Source organism: Balaenoptera physalus (genome assembly GCF_965194825.1).
Source record: "Balaenoptera physalus genome assembly, contig: HAP1_SCAFFOLD_1062, whole genome shotgun sequence".
Lineage (NCBI taxonomy): Eukaryota > Metazoa > Chordata > Mammalia > Artiodactyla > Balaenopteridae > Balaenoptera > Balaenoptera physalus.
The window spans coordinates 283,855-306,992 of NW_028125731.1; the positions used below are offsets into that span (position 1 = coordinate 283,855).

At 42.5% G+C, this 23,138-nt stretch overlaps 2 long non-coding RNA genes across 2 annotated transcripts; both read left to right on the plus strand.

Moving 5' to 3' along the window:
• Positions 1-459: 459 nt before the first annotated feature.
• LOC309653736 lies at positions 460-4,670 on the plus strand. The gene is made up of 3 exons (XR_014259429.1): positions 460-644; positions 2,330-2,390; positions 4,551-4,670. It is a non-coding gene; the product is annotated as an uncharacterized lncRNA (long non-coding RNA).
• A 12,130-nt stretch (positions 4,671-16,800) lies between these two features.
• LOC309653737 lies at positions 16,801-21,009 on the plus strand. Its single transcript, XR_014259430.1, has 3 exons — positions 16,801-16,985; positions 18,671-18,731; positions 20,890-21,009. It is a non-coding gene; the product is annotated as an uncharacterized lncRNA (long non-coding RNA).
• The last annotated feature ends 2,129 nt before the right edge of the window (positions 21,010-23,138 follow it).

Sequence of the window (23,138 nt, forward strand, 5' to 3'; positions counted from 1 at the left end):
CTTGGCCAAAAAGGGCGTATGCGTTTTTTCCTGAATATATTCAGGAAAAAACGCATACGCCCTTTTTGGCCAACCAAGCAACCTGGAAAGGCAAATCAGCGCTACAAAGAAGTCTCGCTTCCCATCGGTCAAAAGGGCCATGCTGAAAAAAGTGTCAAAACCAGAAATGCAGGACAGGCCATGGAGAAATGGGAGCCTTGCTACACTGATGGGCGGGATGTAAATCGCCAACAGCCACTCTGGAGAAGTGTACGGTGTGTCCTGAAACATCTAAAAAACACAGCTTAGAGAGCATAGGGCACTTCCACGCATGGGGGGATAAAGTGGGAAAATTGAAAATCAGCAAGACACAAGCACCCCAAAGTTTAGGGCTGCTCTGTTGACAAGGACCTCCACTTCATTCCACCTTAAATATCCCAGGAAAGCGAAAAATGGATCAAAAAGTTGTGGTCCAGAGAAGGCGGAAGTAGGGGCGTCCGCGGTTGGGGCTCGGGCTCCCGGGGGACGCAGTAACGGCGGCCTTCAGGTCAAGAGACCAGCGTCCTGGCCCACTCGGCTTGGAATGCGGTGCCTTTCTCTCCTGGCACCTTGGCTGAGTGGAGTTCTGCGGCCGGGCGTAGTCGGCGGCCCAGCGGACCGGAGCGGTGAGTCTCCTTCTGACGGCTCCCAGCGGTGGCGGCCTCTCTCCCCACGGGCTGGGATGCCTCCTCCTCTCCTGTTTCTCACTTCGGGACGCCGCCCCTGGCTTCCCACGGGTTAGGGACGCCGCCTCCTCTCCCCTGGGTTCCCACAGGTTGGGGACGCCGCCCTCTGTCTCCTCACCTCTGCTCCGCCGGCCGGTGGGGACCACCTCCCCGGCTCACTCCATCCCCCAGCTGGAATCTCGCGCCAACTTTCTCGGCCCGACTTCCTCCACCCCGCGCATTCCCCTTCCCAGAAAAGGAAATCGCCTCCTGTATTTTCCCGTCGCTCGGATGTTACCGGCTTTAAAAAAAAAAATTCCCTTTAGATTCTTAGCGACTCCCTCTGTCACTGTCATGGGAGAGCTATTTTTGGGTTCTCTGTTGAACTCGGTAGACGTCCCAGGCAGCAAGTTTTTTTTTTTTTAAAGAAAAGGTTCAGCTGACACGAATGTTTCCTCCCCCGCCCCTGCACGCGGGAGTTCTAGCGATTCTTCCAGACGCTGGGTTGATAAAGCTGTTCCTAGTATTTGGCTTCAGGGGAACTCCAGCTGAGTTAAGACTGTCTTGAATGTGAACAGAAAGCACCTACAAATTTTAGGAGCTTCATTCAACGTATAGTATTTGCGTGTTTTCTCTGGTTTCTCGGGAGTGTAAATCACTAAATGTCTTGCTACACAGGCATAGAAACAAGAAAAACTTGAAATTCTGAGTGTTGGCCTTGTGAACCTGGCCACTGGTATTTTATCCACTCCCCTGTGATTACTCGGGAAGGGAGAAGGGGCTTTTCTGATGTTGATGTGGGAGTGGGGTGAGGACGCTGTGGCTTCTTTTGTGACTCAAGGAAGGAATGTGTCTCAGGCCCTTGTTGCCCATGTGATGATCAGAGTTTCAACCTGCACGCACTATATACATCACAGTATTTAAGAATTGTAACTTGAAGTCTTTTCTGTGACAAATTTGGATACGTGATGCTGATAAATTTTTGGCCACTTAGATTTTGAAAGAAGTTCAAATCTTTGCCTCCTGGAGGAGAACAAATCATGCCTAGGAAGGGGAATGTCCCCTCAAATTTGTGATCAAAAATTAGGCATAGCAGTTGACTCTTTTGCAGCACCTTGGCCATTGCAGCCCTTTTGCAGGTCTTTGCAATTTTAAGAATAGATCTTAAGGATTTGGTAAATAGTTCTTGTTTCTAAAGCTAGTAGCAAATTAAAGGTAATTTCTCAGTGTTTTGTATTATGTGGTTTTACTTAAAAACTTAAAATTGACCAGTTGAAGACATAACTTACTGATTTCGTTAGCTTGGTACGTTTCTCTCATTAGCATCTGTTGATCTTAAAGGAACAAAGTTTTGTGTATCGCCCTACTCCCCCTCCCACAAGATATTTAACAGTATACTCTTTGGAGCATAATATATAACCGCATACTAATAGGTGAATTTAAGCCATGATTTCTTATAAGGTTATTTTTGATATTCATTTTGCAGTCAAAATAAGTTGGCAGTGGTTACATCCCACAATATTTAATTAAGGCAGTGCTTACTGTACTAGACTCACAATTACAAAGAGGGAATTACAGTCATGAAGCTCTTAACGTACTAAAGAACCATTTAACCTTTGTGCTGTCTCTTCTATTAATTCATATAGAAAGCCACATGAATTCTGAATGTTAGAATAGAAAAGAGGCCAAAGAAATCTTTATTTGAAGGTAAGAATATCTGTTCACTCTTATTTATTTTAGCTTATGTAAAGCCAAGCGTACCTCTGTAGCATCTCATGAAGTGGATACCTAAGGCACCATATGAGGTTTAAAAAAAGAAATACTAATAGAGCATAGTATTTTCTACACGGTTGCCAGATCATCATCTTTTTTTTTTTTTAAATAAATTTATTTATTTATTTATTTATTTTTGGCTGCATTGGGTCTTTGTTGCTGCACGCGGGCTTTCTCTAGTTGCAGCGAGTGGGGGCTATTCTTCCTTGCAGTGGCTTCTCTTATTGCCGAGCATGGGCTTTAGGTGCGCAGGCTTCAGTAGTTGTGGCTCGTGGGCTAAATAGTTGTGGCTTGCGGGCTCTAGAGCGCAGGCTCAGTAGTTGTGGCGCACGGGCTTAGTTGCTCCGCAGCATTTGGGATCTTCCCCGACTAGCGCTCGAACCTGTGTCCCCTGCATTGGCAGGTGGATTCTCAACCACTGCGCCACCAGGGAAGCCCCCAGATCATCTTCTATAGCTGACTCTAAGCACTTTTTGGGTTTTTTTCTCGGTGTTAATTAAAATAGTTACTCACTGTAGTTAAGAAAGTGATTTTCAATTAAGTCATCACAGTCCCTAAAAGTAAAGGGAAAAAATGTTTTAACTTGCCAAAAAGAAAGAGTAAACCTAAAAATACTGAATGGCACTCAGAATACTGCTTTAGCTTAATTTTCCCTTTGCAGTATAGTTACATGGGACTACATACTGTAGACAGAGTGACTACCTAAAGAAGTTTATTTGAAAGATGTAAAGCTTCTGTATTACTTCTTAAAGCATGAAAAATAATGGCATCTATATTTTTAAGAGTGCTCACTTTCATGTCTTGACACTGCATTCCTGCAGTGGAATTCCTTTTAAGGAATTGTGACTGATTGGACGGATGTTCTTAGTAACACATTTGCTATAAAAGGTCTCTAAATCTAAAGACCTTCAAGTCTTTTGGACTGGATAGCAAGAGGGCAGTGTATCGACTATCCAATAAACTGAATTTTAACTGGACATTTGGGCAGAAAAGGTAGACTTAGCTCAGGGACTTTTGCTTTTGTCTCCTGGCTAGCATTTTGATATATGCTCTACAACCAAACAAATATTAATTTCTCAAAAGTGATTTTACTTTAAAAAAATAAAATGGTTAAAGTTTCAAAAGGTAACTATACCTGGAATTATCAAAGGTATATAAAATGTGTTCTCTCATACTTACTCTGCTTTTGGGAGTGGGAATTATAAAGCCTTTGCTATTGGATATCAAAACATATCATATTGGATAACCAGCATCTATCAGAAACTATAAAAAATTATATACTTTTTGACCTAATAATTCTACTTCTAAGAAATTTAACTAAGGTAGTAATTGAACACAAAAATGTATATGGGAAGAAAAATAACAAAGGATATAAACACTAGTATAGCATTACAGTGTTATCTATCAACAGATTTGGAGGGTATAACAGGGGCCTTATACCCCATCCTGGAGCACAGGTGTAATAACTAGTTCTGCTGTTTGCCAGTATCTTGCCATCCCTTCCTTTTTATCAACTTGTACTGAGTCTTCCACGGGATTCTGCATTAGTTACAACAAGGCTTTGCAAACTGTTTTTAACTTTTCAAAAATACTATATCGAAACTAAAAAGGTAAAACAAAATGCCAGTTTTTCTTTACTGATTTTTTGGAATTCTGTCAACCCAACCTGATAACACTGGACAGCTCATGTTTAACAGAAGCTGTGGTCAGCATCTTAGTCTAGTATAATAAAAATAAATGGAAAGAAATTTTAAATTCAGCTTTATAATAGACAAAGTTGTCAAAACATAGACAAACATAGGATAGTACAAATTGCACAGGCTCTGGGGGGAAGTAGTCTTGGGTTCTGATTCTAACCCTGTTTCTTATTAGTTGGGTAATCCTTGGCAAGTTACTGAGCCTTTTAAAGCTTCAGAGTTTCCACTTTGATAACGGGGTGGGAGGGCAATAAAATGGTTAAATAACTCTATAGAGCTACACATAATAACAACTCATTTTTACTTCCAGGCACAGTTCTAAGTGCTTTGCACATATTAACACATTTAATCCTCTCGGTAATTCTGAGGTGGATTCTTTTGTTACCCCCATTTACAGATGAGGAAACTGAAGCACAGAAAGGTTATATAGTTTGCCCAGGTCATACACCAAATGATGGAGACAAGAGTTAAACCCAGATCATCCGATTCCAGCATCTAAGCTCTTCACCACTTCATGTTTGGTACTGGCACAAAAACAGAAATATAGATCAATGGAACAGGATAGAAAGCCCAGAGATAAACCCACACACATATGGGCACCTTATTTTTGATAAAGGAGGCAAGCATATACAGTGGAGAAAAGACAGCCTCTTCAATAAGTGGTGCTGGGAAAATTGGACAGGTACATGTAAAAGTATGAAAATAGAACACTCCCTGACACCATGCACAAAAATAAACTCAAAATGGATTAAAGACCTAAGTGTAAGGGCAGACACTATCAAACTCTTAGAGGAAAACATAGGCAGAACACTCTATGACATACATCACAGCAAGATTCTTTTTGACCCAGCTCCCAGAGAAATGGAAATAAGAACACAAATAAACAAATGGGACCTAATGAAACTTAAAAGCTTTTGCACAGCAAAGGAAACCATAAACAAGACCAAAAGACAACCATCAGAATGGGAGAAAATATTTGCAAATGAAGCAACTGACAAAGGATTAATCTCCAAGATTTACAAGCAGCTCATGCAGCTCAATAACAAAAAAACGAACAACCCAATCCAAAAATGGGCTGAAGACCTAAATAGACATTTCTCCAAAGAAGATATACAGATGGCCTACAGACACATGAAAGAATGCTCAACATCATTAATCATTAGAGAAATGCAAATCAAAACTACAATGAGATATCATCTCACACTGGTCAGAATGGCCATCATCAAAAAATCTAGAAACAATAAATGCTGGAGAGGGTGTGGAGGAAAGGGAACACTCTTGCACTGTTGGTGGGAATGTAAATTGATACAGCCACTATGGAGAACAGTATGGAGGTTCCTTAAAAAACTACAAATAGAACTACCATACGACCCAGCAATCCCACTACTGGGCATATACCCTGAGAAAACCATAGGTCAAAAAGAGTCATGTACCAAAATGTTCATTGCAGCTCTATTTACAATAGCCAGGACATGGAAGCAATCTAAATGTCCATCGACAGATGAATGGATAAAGAAGATGTGGCACATATATACAATGGAATATTACTCAGCCATAAAAAGAAATGAAATGGAGGTATTTGTAATGAGGTGGATGGAGTTAGAGTCTGTCATACAGAGTGAAGTAAGTCAGAAAGAGAAAAACAAATACAGTATGCTAACACATATATACGGAATCTAAGGGGAAAAAAAAAAAGGCCATGAAGAACCTAGTGGCAAGACAGGAATAAAGACACAGACCTACTAGAGAATGGACTTGAGGATATGGGGAGGGGGTGGGGTGAGATGTGACAGGGTAAGAGAGTGTCATGGACATATATATACACTACCAAATGTAAAATAGATAACTAGTGGGAAGGAGCCGCATAGCACAGGGAAATCAGCTCGGTGCTTTGTGACCACCTAGAGGGATGAGATGGGGAGGGTGGGAGGGAGGGAGATGAAAGAGGGAAGAGAAATGGGAGCATATTGTATATGTATAACTGATTCACTTTGTTATAAAGCAGAAGCTAACACACCATTGTAAGGCAATTATACTTCAATAAAGATGTTAAAAAAAAAAAAAAAAAAAAAAGTTGTGGTCCTTATGTACAATGGAATATCACTCAGCCATGAAATCAATGTCATAAGGCTAGTAGCAGCATGATGAGTGGATTTAGGTAAGACGATTCTAAGTGAAATAAGTCACACAGAAAAGGACACTTCTCATAAGGTGTCACTTATAGAGGGAATGTAAAAACCGTTACACTTGAACTGAATTACAAAACAGAACAGAGTCACACATGCAGAAAACACACTATGGCTGCTTAACGGGAAAGGTGAAGTGGGGTGATACATAAAACAAGAGTTTCAAATTAGCTCAGATACCGTTCCATAAACCCAATATGTAATAGACAAGACCTACTCCTTGCTCAGAGAACTGGACTCAACACGCCCGATTCACCGCACAAGAATATATCTGACTAGTAATAATCTTAAAACCTATGTATTGATATCTCTCTGTTAGTGTGTCAAGTGGGTGTAAAGCGGCATAAACACAGCCGTGAAAAGCAGTTAAACCCCATTATAAAAATAAATTACTTTTAAAAACTCATGAAACAAAGACAGGGAAAGAGAGAGAAATTCTTACACAATTCGTTCAGGGGCTGTGATGCAACCTGGATTGACCATATCTAGACCCACAGCTGGATGAGACATAAGGGTGGACACTCTTGGGGATGAGAGGTTTGGTGAGGTTGGGTGAGCAAACGCAGACCCTTTAAAGTAATACTGCGTGCTACCCATCGCATGGGTCCCAAATCTCCAGGTTCAAAGGCATCTTCCTACATCGAAAACATGCATGAGAAACCCAGAAGATGGTACACCATGTGATGGGGAAAGGTTTCTAAAACGCACCTCATTTCTCATCTCCTTGTGCTCGGGTTCGCCATTCCAGCCACTTTACTAGCAATCTCCCTACGTGGAGCATCAGCACCTTTAACCTCCTGTTCCGTACAGGTTGCAATTTGTCCTGAGGATGAACGGGAAGACGGGGAACCAATGAGAGGCTAGCTCTTGGTGTTGGGACAGGCACAGGTCACTCTATTTTCCCATCAGGAAGAAGAATTAACCACAGGCTCAGCCTGCCCCCCGGAACCAGAACAGGGCCTGAAGCCATCCTGCGCTTTTGCGGCCAGCTCCCAAAAAAGTGACTTGTAAAATGGAGCTTCAGGGCACTGCAATTCACAAACCTGCAGAGTTATAAATGATAACTCTCGTCCACAAATATATTGAGGGAAGGCAAAGAAGAGGATTTGAAATCAAGGCAGAATTGCAGGAAACAGATTTCAGGAGGTAGATTCGAATCGCCTTTAAAGCACATGAAAAGCGGCAAAACGTTGACAATGATGCCCTTGGCCAAAAAGGGCGTATGCGTTTTTTCCTGAATATATTCAGGAAAAAACGCATACGCCCTTTTTGGCCAACCAAGCAACCTGGAAAGGCAAATCAGCGCTACAAAGAAGTCTCGCTTCCCATCGGTCAAAAGGGCCATGCTGAAAAAAGTGTCAAAACCAGAAATGCAGGACAGGCCATGGAGAAATGGGAGCCTTGCTACACTGATGGGCGGGATGTAAATCGCCAACAGCCACTCTGGAGAAGTGTACGGTGTGTCCTGAAACATCTAAAAAACACAGCTTAGAGAGCATAGGGCACTTCCACGCATGGGGGTATAAAGTGGGAAAATTGAAAATCAGCAAGACACAAGCACCCCAAAGTTTAGGGCTGCTCTGTTGACAAGGACCTCCACTTCATTCCACCTTAAATATCCCAGGAAAGCGAAAAATGGATCAAAAAGTTGTGGTCCTTATGTACAATGGAATATCACTCAGCCATGAAATCAATGTCATAAGGCTAGTAGCAGCATGATGAGTGGATTTAGGTAAGACGATTCTAAGTGAAATAAGTCACACAGAAAAGGACACTTCTCATAAGGTGTCACTTATAGAGGGAATGTAAAAACTGTTACACTTGAACTGAATTACAAAACAGAACAGAGTCACACATGCAGAAAACACACTATGGCTGCTTAACGGGAAAGGTGAGGTGGGGTGATACATAAAACAAGAGTTTCAAATTAGCTCAGATACCGTTCCATAAACCCAATATGTAATAGACAAGACCTACTCCTTGCTCAGAGAACTGGACTCAACACGCCCGATTCACCGCACAAGAATATATCTAACTAGTAATAATCTTAAAACCTATGTATTGATATCTCTCTGTTAGTGTGTCAAGTGGGTGTAAAGCGGCATAAACACAGCCGTGAAAAGCAGCTAAACCCCATTATAAAAATAAATTACTTTTAAAAACCCATGAAACAAAGACAGGGAAAGAGAGAGAAATTCTTACACAATTCATTCAGGGGCTGTGATGCAACCTGGATTGACCATATCTAGACCCACAGCTGGATGAGACATAAGGGTGGACACTCTTGGGGCTGAGAGGTTTGGTGAGGTTGGGTGAGCAAACGCAGACCCTTTAAAGTAATACTGCGTGCTACCCATCGCATGGGTCCCAAATCTCCAGGTTCAAGGGCATCTTCCTACATCGAAAACATGCATGAGAAACCCAGAAGATGGTACACCGTGTGATGGGGAAAGGTTTCTAAAACGCACCTCATTTCTCATCTCCTTGTGCTCGGGTTCGCCATTCCAGCCACTTTACTAGCAATCTCCCTACTTGGAGCATCAGCACCTTTAACCTCCTGTTCCGTACAGGTTGCAATTTGTCCTGAGGATGAACGGGAAGACGGGGAACCAATGAGAGACTAGCTCTTGGTGTTGGGACAGGCACAGGTCACTCTATTTTCCCATCAGTAAGAAGAATTAACCACAGGCTCAGCCTGCCCCCCGGAACCAGAACAGGGCCTGAAGCCATCCTGCGCTTTTGCGGCCAGCTCCCAAAAAAGCGACTTGTAAAATGGAGCTTCAGGGCACTGCAATTCACAAACCTGCAGAGTTATAAATGATAACTCTCGTCCACAAATATATTGAGGGAAGGCAAAGAAGAGGATTTGAAATCAAGGCAGAATTGCAGGAAACAGATTTCAGGAGGTAGATTCGAATCGCCTTTAAAGCACATGAAAAGCGGCAAAACGTTGACAATGATGCCCTTGGCCAAAAAGGGCGTATGCGTTTTTTCCTGAATATATTCAGGAAAAAACGCATACGCCCTTTTTGGCCAACCAAGCAACCTGGAAAGGCAAATCAGCGCTACAAAGAAGTCTCGCTTCCCATCGGTCAAAAGGGCCATGCTGAAAAAAGTGTCAAAACCAGAAATGCAGGACAGGCCATGGAGAAATGGGAGCCTTGCTACACTGATGGGCGGGATGTAAATCGCCAACAGCCACTCTGGAGAAGTGTACGGTGTGTCCTGAAACATCTAAAAAACACAGCTTAGAGAGCATAGGGCACTTCCACGCATGGGGGGATAAAGTGGGAAAATTGAAAATCAGCAAGACACAAGCACCCCAAAGTTTAGGGCTGCTCTGTTGACAAGGACCTCCACTTCATTCCACCTTAAATATCCCAGGAAAGCGAAAAATGGATCAAAAAGTTGTGGTCCTTATGTACAATGGAATATCACTCAGCCATGAAATCAATGTCATAAGGCTAGTAGCAGCATGATGAGTGGATTTAGGTAAGACGATTCTAAGTGAAATAAGTCACACAGAAAAGGACACTTCTCATAAGGTGTCACTTATAGAGGGAATGTAAAAACCGTTACACTTGAACTGAATTACAAAACAGAACAGAGTCACACATGCAGAAAACACACTATGGCTGCTTAACGGGAAAGGTGAGGTGGGGTGATACATAAAACAAGAGTTTCAAATTAGCTCAGATACCGTTCCATAAACCCAATATGTAATAGACAAGACCTACTCCTTGCTCAGAGAACTGGACTCAACACGCCCGATTCACCGCACAAGAATATATCTAACTAGTAATAATCTTAAAACCTATGTATTGATATCTCTCTGTTAGTGTGTCAAGTGGTGTAAAGCGGCATAAACACAGCCGTGAAAAGCAGCTAAACCCCATTATAAAAATAAATTACTTTTAAAAACCCATGAAACAAAGACAGGGAAAGAGAGAGAAATTCTTACACAATTCGTTCAGGGGCTGTGATGCAACCTGGATTGACCATATCTAGACCCACAGCTGGATGAGACATAAGGGTGGACACTCTTGGGGCTGAGAGGTTTGGTGAGGTTGGGTGAGCAAACGCAGACCCTTTAAAGTAATACTGCGTGCTACCCATCGCATGGGTCCCAAATCTCCAGGTTCAAGGGCATCTTCCTACATCGAAAACATGCATGAGAAACCCAGAAGATGGTACACCGTGTGATGGGGAAAGGTTTCTAAAACGCACCTCATTTCTCATCTCCTTGTGCTCGGGTTCGCCATTCCAGCCACTTTACTAGCAATCTCCCTACTTGGAGCATCAGCACCTTTAACCTCCTGTTCCGTACAGGTTGCAATTTGTCCTGAGGATGAACGGGAAGACGGGGAACCAATGAGAGACTAGCTCTTGGTGTTGGGACAGGCACAGGTCACTCTATTTTCCCATCAGGAAGAAGAATTAACCACAGGCTCAGCCTGCCCCCCGGAACCAGAACAGGGCCTGAAGCCATCCTGCGCTTTTGCGGCCAGCTCCCAAAAAAGCGACTTGTAAAATGGAGTTTCAGGGCACTGCAATTCACAAACCTGCAGAGTTATAAATGATAACTCTCGTCCACAAATATATTGAGGGAAGGCAAAGAAGAGGATTTGAAATCAAGGCAGAATTGCAGGAAACAGATTTCAGGAGGTAGATTCGAATCGCCTTTAAAGCACATGAAAAGCGGCAAAACGTTGACAATGATGCCCTTGGCCAAAAAGGGCGTATGCGTTTTTTCCTGAATATATTCAGGAAAAAACGCATACGCCCTTTTTGGCCAACCAAGCAACCTGGAAAGGCAAATCAGCGCTACAAAGAAGTCTCGCTTCCCATCGGTCAAAAGGGCCATGCTGAAAAAAGTGTCAAAACCAGAAATGCAGGACAGGTCATGGAGAAATGGGAGCCTTGCTACACTGATGGGCGGGATGTAAATCGCCAACAGCCACTCTGGAGAAGTGTACGGTGTGTCCTGAAACATCTAAAAAACACAGCTTAGAGAGCATAGGGCACTTCCACGCATGGGGGGATAAAGTGGGAAAATTGAAAATCAGCAAGACACAAGCACCCCAAAGTTTAGGGCTGCTCTGTTGACAAGGACCTCCACTTCATTCCACCTTAAATATCCCAGGAAAGCGAAAAATGGATCAAAAAGTTGTGGTCCTTATGTACAATGGAATATCACTCAGCCATGAAATCAATGTCATAAGGCTAGTAGCAGCATGATGAGTGGATTTAGGTAAGAAGATTCTAAGTGAAATAAGTCACACAGAAAAGGACACTTCTCATAAGGTGTCACTTATAGAGGGAATGTAAAAACCGTTACACTTGAACTGAATTACAAAACAGAACAGAGTCACACATGCAGAAAACACACTATGGCTGCTTAACGGGAAAGGTGAGGTGGGGTGATACATAAAACAAGAGTTTCAAATTAGCTCAGATACCGTTCCATAAACTCAATATGTAATAGACAAGACCTACTCCTTGCTCAGAGAACTGGACTCAACACGCCCGATTCACCGCACAAGAATATATCTGACTAGTAATAATCTTAAAACCTATGTATTGATATCTCTCTGTTAGTGTGTCAAGTGGGTGTAAAGCGGCATAAACACAGCCGTGAAAAGCAGCAAAACCCCATTATAAAAATAAATTACTTTTAAAAACCCATGAAACAAAGACAGGGAGAGAGAGAGAAATTCTTACACAATTCGTTCAGGGGCTGTGATGCAACCTGGATTGACCATATCTAGACCCACAGCTGGATGAGACATAAGGGTGGACACTCTTGGGGCTGAGAGGTTTGGTGAGGTTGGGTGAGCAAACGCAGACCCTTTAAAGTAATACTGCGTGCTACCCATCGCATGGGTCCCTAATCTCCAGGTTCAAGGGCATCTTCCTACATCGAAAACATGCATGAGAAACCCAGAAGATGGTACACCGTGTGATGGGGAAAGGTTTCTAAAACGCACCTCATTTCTCATCTCCTTGTGCTCGGGTTCGCCATTCCAGCCACTTTACTAGCAATCTCCCTACTTGGAGCATCAGCACCTTTAACCTCCTGTTCCGTACAGGTTGCAATTTGTCCTGAGGATGAACGGAAAGATGGGAAACCAATGAGAGACTAGCTCTTGGTGTTGGGACAGGCACAGGTCACTCTATTTTCCCATCAGGAAGAAGAATTAACCACAGGCTCAGCCTGCCCCCCGGAACCAGAACAGGGCCTGAAGCCATCCTGCGCTTTTGCGGCCAGCTCCCAAGAAAGCGACTTGTAAAATGGAGCTTCAGGGCACTGCAATTCCCAAACCTGCAGAGTTATAAATGATAACTCTCGTCCACAAATATATTGAGGGAAGGCAAAGAAGAGGAATTGAAATCAAGGCAGAATTGCAGGAAACAGATTTCAGGAGGTATATTCGAATCGCCTTTAAAGCACATGAAAAGCGGCAAAACGTTGACAATGATGCCCTTGGCCAAAAAGGGCGTATGCGTTTTTTCCTGAATATATTCAGGAAAAAACGCATACGCCCTTTTTGGCCAACCAAGCAACCTGGAAAGGCAAATCAGCGCTACAAAGAAGTCTCGCTTCCCATCGGTCAAAAGGGCCATGCTGAAAAAAGTGTCAAAACCAGAAATGCAGGACAGGCCATGGAGAAATGGGAGCCTTGCTACACTGATGGGCGGGATGTAAATCGCCAACAGCCACTCTGGAGAAGTGTACGGTGTGTCCTGAAACATCTAAAAAACACAGCTTAGAGAGCATAGGGCACTTCCACGCATGGGGGGATAAAGTGGGAAAATTGAAAATCAGCAAGACACAAGCACCCCAAAGTTTACGGCTGCTCTGTTGACAAGGACCTCCACTTCATTCCACCTTAAATATCCCAGGAAAGCGAAAAATGGATCAAAAAGTTGTGGTCCTTATGTACAATGGAATATCACTCAGCCATGAAATCAATGTCATAAGGCTAGTAGCAGCATGATGAGTGGATTTAGGTAAGACGATTCTAAGTGAAATAAGTCACACAGAAAAGGACACTTCTCATAAGGTGTCACTTATAGAGGGAATGTAAAAACCGTTACACTTGAACTGAATTACAAAACAGAACAGAGTCACACATGCAGAAAACACACTATGGCTGCTTAACGGGAAAGGTGAGGTGGGGTGATACATAAAACAAGAGTTTCAAATTAGCTCAGATACCGTTCCATAAACCCAATATGTAATAGACAAGACCTACTCCTTGCTCAGAGAACTGGACTCAACACGCCCGATTCACCGCACAAGAATATATCTAACTAGTAATAATCTTAAAACCTATGTATTGATATCTCTCTGTTAGTGTGTCAAGTGGTGTAAAGCGGCATAAACACAGCCGTGAAAAGCAGCTAAACCCCATTATAAAAATAAATTACTTTTAAAAACCCATGAAACAAAGACAGGGAAAGAGAGAGAAATTCTTACACAATTCGTTCAGGGGCTGTGATGCAACCTGGATTGACCATATCTAGACCCACAGCTGGATGAGACATAAGGGTGGACACTCTTGGGGCTGAGAGGTTTGGTGAGGTTGGGTGAGCAAACGCAGACCCTTTAAAGTAATACTGCGTGCTACCCATCGCATGGGTCCCTAATCTCCAGGTTCAAGGGCATCTTCCTACATCGAAAACATGCATGAGAAACCCAGAAGATGGTACACCGTGTGATGGGGAAAGGTTTCTAAAACGCACCTCATTTCTCATCTCCTTGTGCTCGGGTTCGCCATTCCAGCCACTTTACTAGCAATCTCCCTACTTGGAGCATCAGCACCTTTAACCTCCTGTTCCGTACAGGTTGCAATTTGTCCTGAGGATGAACGGGAAGACGGGGAACCAATGAGAGACTAGCTCTTGGTGTTGGGACAGGCACAGGTCACTCTATTTTCCCATCAGGAAGAAGAATTAACCACAGGCTCAGCCTGCCCCCCGGAACCAGAACAGGGCCTGAAGCCATCCTGCGCTTTTGCGGCCAGCTCCCAAAAAAGCGACTTGTAAAATGGAGTTTCAGGGCACTGCAATTCACAAACCTGCAGAGTTATAAATGATAACTCTCGTCCACAAATATATTGAGGGAAGGCAAAGAAGAGGATTTGAAATCAAGGCAGAATTGCAGGAAACAGATTTCAGGAGGTAGATTCGAATCGCCTTTAAAGCACATGAAAAGCGGCAAAACGTTGACAATGATGCCCTTGGCCAAAAAGGGCGTATGCGTTTTTTCCTGAATATATTCAGGAAAAAACGCATACGCCCTTTTTGGCCAACCAAGCAACCTGGAAAGGCAAATCAGCGCTACAAAGAAGTCTCGCTTCCCATCGGTCAAAAGGGCCATGCTGAAAAAAGTGTCAAAACCAGAAATGCAGGACAGGCCATGGAGAAATGGGAGCCTTGCTACACTGATGGGCGGGATGTAAATCGCCAACAGCCACTCTGGAGAAGTGTACGGTGTGTCCTGAAACATCTAAAAAACACAGCTTAGAGAGCATAGGGCACTTCCACGCATGGGGGGATAAAGTGGGAAAATTGAAAATCAGCAAGACACAAGCACCCCAAAGTTTAGGGCTGCTCTGTTGACAAGGACCTCCACTTCATTCCACCTTAAATATCCCAGGAAAGCGAAAAATGGATCAAAAAGTTGTGGTCCTTATGTACAATGGAATATCACTCAGCCATGAAATCAATGTCATAAGGCTAGTAGCAGCATGATGAGTGGATTTAGGTAAGACGATTCTAAGTGAAATAAGTCACACAGAAAAGGACACTTCTCATAAGGTGTCACTTATAGAGGGAATGTAAAAACCGTTACACTTGAACTGAATTACAAAACAGAACAGAGTCACACATGCAGAAAACACACTATGGCTGCTTAACGGGAAAGGTGAGGTGGGGTGATACATATAACAAGAGTTTCAAATTAGCTCAGATACCGTTCCATAAACTCAATATGTAATAGACAAGACCTACTCCTTGCTCAGAGAACTGGACTCAACACGCCCGATTCACCGCACAAGAATATATCTGACTAGTAATAATCTTAAAACCTATGTATTGATATCTCTCTGTTAGTGTGTCAAGTGGGTGTAAAGCGGCATAAACACAGCCGTGAAAAGCAGCAAAACCCCATTATAAAAATAAATTACTTTTAAAAACCCATGAAACAAAGACAGGGAGAGAGAGAGAAATTCTTACACAATTCGTTCAGGGGCTGTGATGCAACCTGGATTGACCATATCTAGACCCACAGCTGGATGAGACATAAGGGTGGACACTCTTGGGGCTGAGAGGTTTGGTGAGGTTGGGTGAGCAAACGCAGACCCTTTAAAGTAATACTGCGTGCTACCCATCGCATGGGTCCCTAATCTCCAGGTTCAAGGGCATCTTCCTACATCGAAAACATGCATGAGAAACCCAGAAGATGGTACACCGTGTGATGGGGAAAGGTTTCTAAAACGCACCTCATTTCTCATCTCCTTGTGCTCGGGTTCGCCATTCCAGCCACTTTACTAGCAATCTCCCTACTTGGAGCATCAGCACCTTTAACCTCCTGTTCCGTACAGGTTGCAATTTGTCCTGAGGATGAACGGAAAGATGGGAAACCAATGAGAGACTAGCTCTTGGTGTTGGGACAGGCACAGGTCACTCTATTTTCCCATCAGGAAGAAGAATTAACCACAGGCTCAGCCTGCCCCCCGGAACCAGAACAGGGCCTGAAGCCATCCTGCGCTTTTGCGGCCAGCTCCCAAGAAAGCGACTTGTAAAATGGAGCTTCAGGGCACTGCAATTCCCAAACCTGCAGAGTTATAAATGATAACTCTCGTCCACAAATATATTGAGGGAAGGCAAAGAAGAGGAATTGAAATCAAGGCAGAATTGCAGGAAACAGATTTCAGGAGGTATATTCGAATCGCCTTTAAAGCACATGAAAAGCGGCAAAACGTTGACAATGATGCCCTTGGCCAAAAAGGGCGTATGCGTTTTTTCCTGAATATATTCAGGAAAAAACGCATACGCCCTTTTTGGCCAACCAAGCAACCTGGAAAGGCAAATCAGCGCTACAAAGAAGTCTCGCTTCCCATCGGTCAAAAGGGCCATGCTGAAAAAAGTGTCAAAACCAGAAATGCAGGACAGGCCATGGAGAAATGGGAGCCTTGCTACACTGATGGGCGGGATGTAAATCGCCAACAGCCACTCTGGAGAAGTGTACGGTGTGTCCTGAAACATCTAAAAAACACAGCTTAGAGAGCATAGGGCACTTCCACGCATGGGGGGATAAAGTGGGAAAATTGAAAATCAGCAAGACACAAGCACCCCAAAGTTTAGGGCTGCTCTGTTGACAAGGACCTCCACTTCATTCCACCTTAAATATCCCAGGAAAGCGAAAAATGGATCAAAAAGTTGTGGTCCAGAGAAGGCGGAAGTAGGGGCGTCCGCGGTTGGGGCTCGGGCTCCCGGGGGACGCAGTAACGGCGGCCTTCAGGTCAAGAGACCAGCGTCCTGGCCCACTCGGCTTGGAATGCGGTGCCTTTCTCTCCTGGCACCTTGGCTGAGTGGAGTTCTGCGGCCGGGCGTAGTCGGCGGCCCAGCGGACCGGAGCGGTGAGTCTCCTTCTGACGGCTCCCAGCGGTGGCGGCCTCTCTCCCCACGGGCTGGGATGCCTCCTCCTCTCCTGTTTCTCACTTCGGGACGCCGCCCCTGGCTTCCCACGGGTTAGGGACGCCGCCTCCTCTCCCCTGGGTTCCCACAGGTTGGGGACGCCGCCCTCTGTCTCCTCACCTCTGCTCCGCCGGCCGGTGGGGACCACCTCCCCGGCTCACTCCATCCCCCAGCTGGAATCTCGCGCCAACTTTCTCGGCCCGACTTCCTCCACCCCGCGCATTCCCCTTCCCAGAAAAGGAAATCGCCTCCTGTATTTTCCCGTCGCTCGGATGTTACCGGCTTTAAAAAAAAAAATTCCCTTTAGATTCTTAGCGACTCCCTCTGTCACTGTCATGGGAGAGCTATTTTTGGGTTCTCTGTTGAACTCGGTAGACGTCCCAGGCAGCAAGTTTTTTTTTTTTTAAAGAAAAGGTTCAGCTGACACGAATGTTTCCTCCCCCGCCCCTGCACGCGGGAGTTCTAGCGATTGTTCCAGACGCTGGGTTGATAAAGCTGTTCCTAGTATTTGGCTTCAGGGGAACTCCAGCTGAGTTAAGACTGTCTTGAATGTGAACAGAAAGCACCTACAAATTTTAGGAGCTTCATTCAACGTATAGTATTTGCGTGTTTTCTCTGGTTTCTCGGGAGTGTAAATCACTAAATGTCTTGCTACACAGGCATAGAAACAAGAAAAACTTGAAATTCTGAGTGTTGGCCTTGTGAACCTGGCCACTGGTATTTTATCCACTCCCCTGTGATTACTCGGGAAGGGAGAAGGGGCTTTTCTGATGTTGATGTGGGAGTGGGGTGAGGACGCTGTGGCTTCTTTTGTGACTCAAGGAAGGAATGTGTCTCAGGCCCTTGTTGCCCATGTGATGATCAGAGTTTCAACCTGCACGCACTATATACATCACAGTATTTAAGAATTGTAACTTGAAGTCTTTTCTGTGACAAATTTGGATACGTGATGCTGATAAATTTTTGGCCACTTAGATTTTGAAAGAAGTTCAAATCTTTGCCTCCTGGAGGAGAACAAATCATGCCTAGGAAGGGGAATGTCCCCTCAAATTTGTGATCAAAAATTAGGCATAGCAGTTGACTCTTTTGCAGCACCTTGGCCATTGCAGCCCTTTTGCAGGTCTTTGCAATTTTAAGAATAGATCTTAAGGATTTGGTAAATAGTTCTTGTTTCTAAAGCTAGTAGCAAATTAAAGGTAATTTCTCAGTGTTTTGTATTATGTGGTTTTACTTAAAAACTTAAAATTGACCAGTTGAAGACATAACTTACTGATTTCGTTAGCTTGGTACGTTTCTCTCATTAGCATCTGTTGATCTTAAAGGAACAAAGTTTTGTGTATCGCCCTACTCCCCCTCCCACAAGATATTTAACAGTATACTCTTTGGAGCATAATATATAACCGCATACTAATAGGTGAATTTAAGCCATGATTTCTTATAAGGTTATTTTTGATATTCATTTTGCAGTCAAAATAAGTTGGCAGTGGTTACATCCCACAATATTTAATTAAGGCAGTGCTTACTGTACTAGACTCACAATTACAAAGAGGGAATTACAGTCATGAAGCTCTTAACGTACTAAAGAACCATTTAACCTTTGTGCTGTCTCTTCTATTAATTCATATAGAAAGCCACATGAATTCTGAATGTTAGAATAGAAAAGAGGCCAAAGAAATCTTTATTTGAAGGTAAGAATATCTGTTCACTCTTATTTATTTTAGCTTATGTAAAGCCAAGCGTACCTCTGTAGCATCTCATGAAGTGGATACCTAAGGCACCATATGAGGTTTAAAAAAAGAAATACTAATAGAGCATAGTATTTTCTACACGGTTGCCAGATCATCATCTTTTTTTTTTTAAATAAATTTATTTATTTATTTATTTATTTTTGGCTGCATTGGGTCTTTGTTGCTGCACGCGGGCTTTCTCTAGTTGCAGCGAGCGGGGGCTATTCTTCCTTGCAGTGGCTTCTCTTATTGCTGAGCATGGGCTTTAGGTGCGCAGGCTTCAGTAGTTGTGGCTCGTGGGCTAAATAGTTGTGGCTTGCGGGCTCTAGAGCGCAGGCTCAGTAGTTGTGGCGCACGGGCTTAGTTGCTCCGCAGCATTTGGGATCTTCCCTGACTAGCGCTCGAACCTGTGTCCCCTGCATTGGCAGGTGGATTCTCAACCACTGCGCCACCAGGGAAGCCCCCAGATCATCTTCTATAGCTGACTCTAAGCACTTTTTGGGTTTTTTTCTCGGTGTTAATTAAAATAGTTACTCACTGTAGTTAAGAAAGTGATTTTCAATTAAGTCATCACAGTCCCTAAAAGTAAAGGGAAAAAATGTTTTAACTTGCCAAAAAGAAAGAGTAAACCTAAAAATACTGAATGGCACTCAGAATACTGCTTTAGCTTAATTTTCCCTTTGCAGTATAGTTACATGGGACTACATACTGTAGACAGAGTGACTACCTAAAGAAGTTTATTTGAAAGATGTAAAGCTTCTGTATTACTTCTTAAAGCATGAAAAATAATGGCATCTATATTTTTAAGAGTGCTCACTTTCATGTCTTGACACTGCATTCCTGCAGTGGAATTCCTTTTAAGGAATTGTGACTGATTGGACGGATGTTCTTAGTAACACATTTGCTATAAAAGGTCTCTAAATCTAAAGACCTTCAAGTCTTTTGGACTGGATAGCAAGAGGGCAGTGTATCGACTATCCAATAAACTGAATTTTAACTGGACATTTGGGCAGAAAAGGTAGACTTAGCTCAGGGACTTTTGCTTTTGTCTCCTGGCTAGCATTTTGATATATGCTCTACAACCAAACAAATATTAATTTCTCAAAAGTGATTTTACTTTAAAAAAATAAAATGGTTAAAGTTTCAAAAGGTAACTATACCTGGAATTATCAAAGGTATATAAAATGTGTTCTCTCATACTTACTCTGCTTTTGGGAGTGGGAATTATAAAGCCTTTGCTATTGGATATCAAAACATATCATATTGGATAACCAGCATCTATCAGAAACTATAAAAAATTATATACTTTTTGACCTAATAATTCTACTTCTAAGAAATTTAACTAAGGTAGTAATTGAACACAAAAATGTATATGGGAAGAAAAATAACAAAGGATATAAACACTAGTATAGCATTACAGTGTTATCTATCAACAGATTTGGAGGGTATAACAGGGGCCTTATACCCCATCCTGGAGCACAGGTGTAATAACTAGTTCTGCTGTTTGCCAGTATCTTGCCATCCCTTCCTTTTTATCAACTTGTACTGAGTCTTCCACGGGATTCTGCATTAGTTACAACAAGGCTTTGCAAACTGTTTTTAACTTTTCAAAAATACTATATCGAAACTAAAAAGGTAAAACAAAATGCCAGTTTTTCTTTACTGATTTTTTGGAATTCTGTCAACCCAACCTGATAACACTGGACAGCTCATGTTTAACAGAAGCTGTGGTCAGCATCTTAGTCTAGTATAATAAAAATAAATGGAAAGAAATTTTAAATTCAGCTTTATAATAGACAAAGTTGTCAAAACATAGACAAACATAGGATAGTACAAATTGCACAGGCTCTGGGGGGAAGTAGTCTTGGGTTCTGATTCTAACCCTGTTTCTTATTAGTTGGGTAATCCTTGGCAAGTTACTGAGCCTTTTAAAGCTTCAGAGTTTCCACTTTGATAACGGGGTGGGAGGGCAATAAAATGGTTAAATAACTCTATAGAGCTACACATAATAACAACTCATTTTTACTTCCAGGCACAGTTCTAAGTGCTTTGCACATATTAACACATTTAATCCTCTCGGTAATTCTGAGGTGGATTCTTTTGTTACCCCCATTTACAGATGAGGAAACTGAAGCACAGAAAGGTTATATAGTTTGCCCAGGTCATACACCAAATGATGGAGACAAGAGTTAAACCCAGATCATCCGATTCCAGCATCTAAGCTCTTCACCACTTCATGTTTGGTACTGGCACAAAAACAGAAATATAGATCAATGGAACAGGATAGAAAGCCCAGAGATAAACCCACACACATATGGGCACCTTATTTTTGATAAAGGAGGCAAGCATATACAGTGGAGAAAAGACAGCCTCTTCAATAAGTGGTGCTGGGAAAATTGGACAGGTACATGTAAAAGTATGAAAATAGAACACTCCCTGACACCATGCACAAAAATAAACTCAAAATGGATTAAAGACCTAAGTGTAAGGGCAGACACTATCAAACTCTTAGAGGAAAACATAGGCAGAACACTCTATGACATACATCACAGCAAGATTCTTTTTGACCCAGCTCCCAGAGAAATGGAAATAAGAACACAAATAAACAAATGGGACCTAATGAAACTTAAAAGCTTTTGCACAGCAAAGGAAACCATAAACAAGACCAAAAGACAACCATCAGAATGGGAGAAAATATTTGCAAATGAAGCAACTGACAAAGGATTAATCTCCAAGATTTACAAGCAGCTCATGCAGCTCAATAACAAAAAAACGAACAACCCAATCCAAAAATGGGCCGAAGACCTAAATAGACATTTCTCCAAAGAAGATATACAGATGGCCTACAGACACATGAAAGAATGCTCAACATCATTAATCATTAGAGAAATGCAAATCAAAACTACAATGAGATATCATCTCACACTGGTCAGAATGGCCATCATCAAAAAATCTAGAAACAATAAATGCTGGAGAGGGTGTGGAGGAAAGGGAACACTCTTGCACTGTTGGTGGGAATGTAAATTGATACAGCCACTATGGAGAACAGTATGGAGGTTCCTTAAAAAACTACAAATAGAACTACCATACGACCCAGCAATCCCACTACTGGGCATATACCCTGAGAAAACCATAGGTCAAAAAGAGTCATGTACCAAAATGTTCATTGCAGCTCTATTTACAATAGCCAGGACATGGAAGCAATCTAAATGTCCATCGACAGATGAATGGATAAAGAAGATGTGGCACATATATACAATGGAATATTACTCAGCCATAAAAAGAAATGAAATGGAGGTATTTGTAATGAGGTGGATGGAGTTAGAGTCTGTCATACAGAGTGAAGTAAGTCAGAAAGAGAAAAACAAATACAGTATGCTAACACATATATACGGAATCTAAGGGGAAAAAAAAAAAGGCCATGAAGAACCTAGTGGCAAGACAGGAATAAAGACACAGACCTACTAGAGAATGGACTTGAGGATATGGGGAGGGGGTGGGGTGAGATGTGACAGGGTAAGAGAGTGTCATGGACATATATATACACTACCAAATGTAAAATAGATAATTAGTGGGAAGGAGCCGCATAGCACAGGGAAATCAGCTCGGTGCTTTGTGACCACCTAGAGGGATGAGATGGGGAGGGTGGGAGGGAGGGAGATGAAAGAGGGAAGAGAAATGGGAACATATTGTATATGTATAACTGATTCACTTTGTTATAAAGCAGAAGCTAACACACCATTGTAAGGCAATTATACTTCAATAAAGATGTTAAAAAAAAAAAAAAAAAGTTGTGGTCCTTATGTACAATGGAATATCACTCAGCCATGAAATCAATGTCATAAGGCTAGTAGCAGCATGATGAGTGGATTTAGGTAAGACGATTCTAAGTGAAATAAGTCACACAGAAAAGGACACTTCTCATAAGGTGTCACTTATAGAGGGAATGTAAAAACCGTTACACTTGAACTGAATTACAAAACAGAACAGAGTCACACATGCAGAAAACACACTATGGCTGCTTAACGGGAAAGGTGAAGTGGGGTGATACATAAAACAAGAGTTTCAAATTAGCTCAGATACCGTTCCATAAACCCAATATGTAATAGACAAGACCTACTCCTTGCTCAGAGAACTGGACTCAACACGCCCGATTCACCGCACAAGAATATATCTGACTAGTAATAATCTTAAAACCTATGTATTGATATCTCTCTGTTAGTGTGTCAAGTGGGTGTAAAGCGGCATAAACACAGCCGTGAAAAGCAGTTAAACCCCATTATAAAAATAAATTACTTTTAAAAACTCATGAAACAAAGACAGGGAAAGAGAGAGAAATTCTTACACAATTCGTTCAGGGGCTGTGAT